Source organism: Oncorhynchus mykiss, chromosome 20, assembly GCF_057628025.1.
Source record: "Oncorhynchus mykiss isolate SJ-2025 chromosome 20, ASM5762802v1, whole genome shotgun sequence".
In the NCBI taxonomy this organism is placed as follows: domain Eukaryota; kingdom Metazoa; phylum Chordata; class Actinopteri; order Salmoniformes; family Salmonidae; genus Oncorhynchus; species Oncorhynchus mykiss.
This window is the reverse complement of record NC_143041.1, coordinates 22,129,183-22,135,650: the sequence shown is the minus strand read 5'-3', so window position 1 is coordinate 22,135,650 and position 6,468 is coordinate 22,129,183. Positions and strand designations below refer to the sequence as shown.

Below are 6,468 nucleotides of genomic sequence, written 5' to 3'. Positions count from 1 at the left end.
CAGGTACAGTGAGAACAGAGCAGTGGGGGCCTCCCTGCAGTTGGGTTAGTGGCAACTCAGCTCAGCAGCTCAGGCAGACAACACATGATGCACTCTCATAGACACACATATGAGCATGCTGATACATAGCTCCCCAATGCAGATAATTAGACAGTAGTTAACTGTAGATAATTACATTTATTTATCTTGTATTCATGTATTCACAAAACATAGCCTCTCGGAGTCAGATTGAGAACATGTGATCAAAATGATCAATACTTTGCATTTATGTACCTTTTTTAAATGTTTTTATTTGTATATTTGTTAGGCAGTCCACAGGTAAATATGATATGAACTGAATATGAAATTATATTCATTTGTATATTGCACCTATAATTTATTTACTCTTTATTTTTATTTAACTAGCCAAGTCAGTTATTTACAATGACGGCCTACCCCGGCCAAACTCTCCCCTAACCCGGACAACGCTGGGCCAATTGTGCGACGCCCTATGGGACTCCCGATCACGGCCGGTTGTGATACAGCCTGGGATCGAACCAGGGTCTGCAGTGACACCTCTAGCATTGAGATGCAGTGCCTTAGACCTCAGCGCCACTAAGGAGAAAAACCAACCCCCAACAAAAAATGACAAAAAAATTATAATAATTGGCCACAAAAATTTTTTCGATTGACTTTCGATTGACTGTATGACACGATTCTTTAATTTTTATGTTATAATATACCAATATATGTATATTGTATTCCACAGCTCCTACCCACCTGGATCCCAGGTTAAAGAATCTTTAAAGTCATGTAAATAAAGGCTAAAGAAGTGTACTACATCTAGCCCGAGAAAGAACGAGAGCCTGCATCCCTACAGCCTCATCTCTCCAAGACTTTTACACACCTTCTCCTCAGAATAACCTGCATTGTGAGGACAGAATTATTCCCCATCATGTCCAAGGAGGACCACACGTGCAAGCACAAGGAACGCAAGCCCAAGAAGCCCCACTACATCCCACGGCCATGGGGCAAACCTTACAACTATAAGTGCTTCCAGTGCCCCTTCACCTGCATGGAGAAGTCCCATCTGTACAACCACATGAAGTACAGCCTCTGTAAGAACTCCCTGTCTCTGTTAATCGAGTCCGACTGGCCATACAAGAAGGGCAACCTTCTGCACCTGGACCAGCTCCGGCCCCTCCAGCAAGCCCACTCTCTCCGGACCACAGCTGGGAAAGAGGAGCCCGAGCCAGCTACAGGGAATGAGGAGAGGCCCCGGCAGCAACAAGACATGGAGGAGGAAGGGGAGAGCCCGGGAGGAGAGGAGGAGGAGGAGGAGGAGGAGGAGGAGAGCGGACAAGGGGCTGAAGTCACTGAGATGACCAGAGAGTGCTCCAACAGGGACTCAGAAGGCACAGCCAAGAGAACCAGTAACTATCCTGAGCCGGAGCTGCTGATGACTGATGTGTTCTCCCTGGAGGATCAGCTCTTGAGAGCACACTCGGTGGAGAACCAGCTAAAGCACTACAAGCTGTCCAAGACGTTCCTGACTGCGCCTGACCTGCTGTCGGAGCAGTGGCGCCTGCTTGCCACCAGCCACACCATGGCCGAGGGCACCCAGCCCAGAGTGAGCGACTCCATCCCATGCTACCCGCCTCCACCCGGCCTGGTGGACTACCAGGACCTCACAGAACTCAACCTGTCTATCCTTGGGGTGGGATACCCCCTGAGCCCCAGCCTCTTCTCCTATATGAATTCAATGAATGCAATCCCCACTGCTGACACCAATATAACCGTACCGACTCAAGCGCAGCTAGCCCAGCTCCCCTTCCTGGCATCAGCCGCTCAGCTCTTGCACCCGGCATCCGGTGTGCACCACCCCATCAACCGGACCCTCCTGCCGTCCCGCTTCTACTACCCATTCCTCTGCGAGCATGCCTTTGGAGCAGCCTCCACTAAGAGCGACGTCAACAAGGTTCTCAAAACCTCTGCGAATGGCCTGGAGCCCAATCCCAGTTACCAGCCCAAAGTCAACTTGTGGAAGGTGCCTGCTCTGAGGCCAGGTACCACCACCACCTCATCCCCTACAGCATCACCAGACCCTTCCTACAGGACAGGGGACAAGCTCCAGGCTGCAGCCAAGGAGGGGAAACCAGGATGGGGCCTCAAGAGAACAGGAGCCCTCTTGGGGACCGACGAGTCCCCTGCAGAGAAGAGGCCAGCCCTCGGGTTCACCCTGGATCTACTCAAGAACATTCAGAATACCATACCCTTCTCCATGGCAACAGAAAAGCTCTTCCTCCACAGCAGGTAAGATCTTACTTTTATAAATATAATTTCACTATATATTTTTCATATTATTCGTAATTGACTTCGTATTTTCCTCTCTGAAATCTCTGATTTCTATAATACATTCTTCTCTTTTGTGGTCTCTCCATAGTTTTACAAATGCTCAGTCTCAGTCACGGCCATCGGAGCAGTGCTGCACAAATAACCCCGTGAGCCGAGTCAGTGAATCGCCCTCTCCTCCGAATTGTAGAAGAACCAGCAGCCAGGACTCTACCATCGGTCAAGGGACGGGCGAGGCATCCTCAAAATCAGAATCAGCTGCTGCCCTCCTCAGCAACCTTTCCAACGCTCTACAGGAGTACCAGGATGCCGAATGCAAGCTCTCCCACCTGGAGAAAGAGGACCTCATCGCTCAGGGACACCTATGGGAACACCTGAACAAGATCCGCAGCGAGCTCTCCCACATTCACCATGCACTGGAGAGGAAAGCCCGTCAGACGGAAGGACCCCTGGATCTCTCCATCAAGAAGGAACAACCCGTGGTGACTGAGGTGGTCGCGGCCGGTTACCAGGGCCTCATGGGAGCCTCACTTAAAGACGACATCACCACGGAGACTGAGGAAGACGATGAGGAGGCAGAGGAGGAGGAAGCGGAGGAGGAGGAAGATGAGAATGAGATGAGGAAGGAAGCGATGAAGGCTTCATTAGAGCGTCGAAAGAAATCGCTGGACGTGCTGATCAAGATGAGTCAGGCTGGGGTGCAGGTGGTGAAGATGGAGGTCCTGTCAACAGGGGGGTTGGGGTTGAGGCCAAGCCAGGCGGAGGGTCTCTGGCCAGGCAGGACCACCAAGTGTGAGGCTGACTCCAGCGTGCTACTTTGCACTGATGGACTTCCCCTCGCAGTCTTCAATGACTTCCCCCCCCTCCTCCAACAAAAACTCCAAGAAGCCCCTGTCCATTCAGCGACTAGGGGTGCCACAATGTCCGCCAAGCCCCCTGACAGCAACAGACTCCTAAACCTCTCCTGAGAAGCTAAATTTCCCAGCTTGCATTGCTCCTGAAAGCCCTCCTGAAGACAACACACTTTTGTTCATGCACTCCCTATGACTCTCTGTCCAGGCAAGAACTCTCACCACTAATATCCTCTCAAAACACCACCGCCATCTCCCCCAAAAGATAACAAAGCTTAGCACCTTAAATAAAAGTGGGGGAATGAAGAAGTGATGTGGATTGTTGATACAGGATTATTTGGGAAAACAATTCAAATGGGCAGTAGTGATGCTTGAAATGTTGTTGTAGGACAAAAAATAAACTTGCACTTATAGAACGACATTGAACACATGTAAATGAAAATATGTTTTATGATCTAAGGTATGAATCCTCTTACAATTCTGTCCCAAATTGAGAGACAATCATTTGAACTGATTTGTACATATTGTAATGAATTTGTCCACAGTACACATCTGTAACAAATGCACTTCCATTTATTTGAATAAAGAAAGAGATTGTGTATTAGGTGTTGTAGACTTTTGCTATTCTACTCTTTGTATGGGGCATTTTGAGTGAATAAGTGAATGTATTAAACGGTGAAAAATACACATTTATTTTGCAAGGGGTGTACTCAAAAGTGAGTACACCCCTAAGTGAAAATGTCCAAATTGGGCCCAATTAGCCATTTTCCCTCCCCGGTGTCATGTGACTCGTTAGTGTTACAAGGTCTCAGGTGTGAATGGGGAGCAGGTGTGTTAAATTTGGTGCCTGTCACGATCGTCGTCAGGAGCGGACCAAAATGCAGCGTGGTATGTGTTCATGATGATTTTTTAATTAAAGAAAGCACTGAACACTGAATACAAACTATACAAAACAATAAACGAATAACGACCGTGAAGCTATAATGAAAACTGTGCTGACACAAGCAACTAACAGACAATCACCCACACCCACAATGACAAAACAGGCTACCTAAATATGGCTCCCAATCAGAGACAATGACTAACACATGCCTCTGATTGAGAACCATATCAGGCCAAACACAGAAACAGACAAACTAGACATCCAACATAGAATGCCCACTCAGATCACACCCTGACCAAACAAAACATAGAAACATACAAAGCAAACTATGGTCAGGGTGTGACAGTGCCATCGCTCTCACTCTCCTTCATACTGACTGGTCACTGGAAGTTCAACATGGCACTTCATGGCAAAGAACTCTCTGAGGATCTGAAAAAAATAATTGTTGCTCTACATAAAGATGGCCTGGACTATAAGAAGATTGCCAAGACCCTGAAACTGAGCTGCAGCACGGTGGCCAAGACCATACAACGGTTTAACTCGACAGGTTCCACTCAGAACAGGCCTCGCCATGGTCGACCAAAGAAGTTGAGTGCACGTGCTCAGCGTCATATCCAGAGGTTGTCTTTGGGAAATAGACGTATGAGTGCTGCCAGCATTGCTGCAGAGGTTGAAAGGGTGGGGGTCAGCCTGTCAGTGCTCAGACCATACGCCGTCCACTGCATCAAATTGGTCTGCATGGCTGTCGTCCCAGAAGGAAGCCTCTTCTAAAGATGATGCACAAGAAAACCCGCAAACAGTTTGCTGAAGACAAGCAGACTAAGGACATGGATTACTGGAACCATGTCCTGTGGTCTGATGAGACCAAGATAAACTTATTTGGTTCAGATGGTGTCAAGTGTGTGTGGCGGCAACAAGGTGAGGAGTACAAAGACAAGTGTGTCTTGCCTACAGTCAAGCATGGTGGTGGGAGTGTCATGGTCTGGGGCTGCATGAGTGCTGCCGGCACTGGGGAGCTACAGTTCATTGATGGAACCATGAATGCCAACATGACTGTGACATACTGAAGCAGAGCATGATCCCCTCCCTTCGGAGACTGTGCCGCAGGGCAGTAATTCCAACATGATAACGACCCCAAACTGCCTTGCTAAAAAAGCTGAGGGAAAAGGTGATGGACTGTCCAAGCATGTCTCCAGACCTAAACCCTATTGAGCATCTGTGGGGCATCCTCAAATGTAAGGTGGAGGAGTGCAAGGTCTCTAACATCCACCAGCTCTGTGATGTCGTCATGGAGGAGTGGAAGAGGACTCCAGTGGCAACCTGTGAAGCTCTGGTGAACTCCATGCCCAAGATGGTTAAGGCAGTGCTGGAAAATGATGGTGGCCACACAAAATATTGACACTTTGGGCACAATTTGGACATTTTCACTTAGGGGTGTACTCACTTTTGTTGCCAGCGGTTTAGACATTATCGGCTGTGTGTTGAGTTATTTTGAGGGGACAGCAAATTTACACTGTTATACAAGCTGTACACTCACCAATTTACATTGTAGCAAAGTGTAATTTATTCAGTGTTGTCACATGAAAATATATACTCAAATAGTTACAAAAATGTGAGGGGTGTACTCACTTTTGTGATATACTGTGTATATATATATATATATATATATATATATACAAATTTTTTATATTCACATTTTTCAAACAGCACATTTATATTTTCCAATGGGGCTAAACAATTTGGTGAGCTTTTTATCTCGGCTGAGTAGCCTTGTTTCACTGCCAAAAAGAAAATTAAACCATCTAGTGTTCAGCGAAAAAACAACACAATGTCAAATTGTTGCCGCCTGCTACCGACCCCCCTCAGCTCCCAGCTGTGCCCTGGACACCATCTGTGAATTGATCTCCCGCCATCTAGCTTCAGAGTTTGTTCTGTTAGGTGACCTAAACTGGGATATGCTTAACACCCCAGCAGTCCTACAATCTAAACTAGATGCCCTCAATCTCACACAAATCATCAAGGAACCCACCAGGTACAACCCTAAATCCATAAACATGGGCACCCTAATTGACATTATCCTGACCAACTTGCCCTCCAAATACACCTCTGCTGTCTTCAATCAGGATCTCAGCGATCACTGCCTCATTGCCTGTATCCGCTACGGGTCCGCGGTCAAACAACCACCCCTCATCACTGTCAAACGCTCCCTAAAACACTTCTGCGAGCAGGCCTTTCTAATCGACCTGTCCCGGGTGTCCTGGAAGGATATTGACCTCATCCCGTCAGTTAAGGATGCCTGGTCATTCTTTAAAAGTAACTTCCTCACCATCTTAGACAAGAATGCTCCGTTCAAAAAATGCAGAACAGATATAGCCCTTGGTTCACTCCATGGGGCGGCAGGGT

The 6,468-nt window shown here is 47.6% G+C and overlaps 1 pseudogene across 1 annotated transcript; it reads left to right on the top strand.

Annotated features, from left to right (window-relative positions):
- The first annotated feature begins 291 nt into the window (after nucleotides 1–291).
- On the top strand, nucleotides 292–3,781 carry LOC110499078 (proline-rich protein 35-like; annotated as a pseudogene). The gene is made up of 2 exons (XR_016489406.1): nucleotides 292–2,292; nucleotides 2,423–3,781. The product of XR_016489406.1 is annotated as a proline-rich protein 35-like (transcript).
- Nucleotides 3,782–6,468: the final 2,687 nt, after the last annotated feature.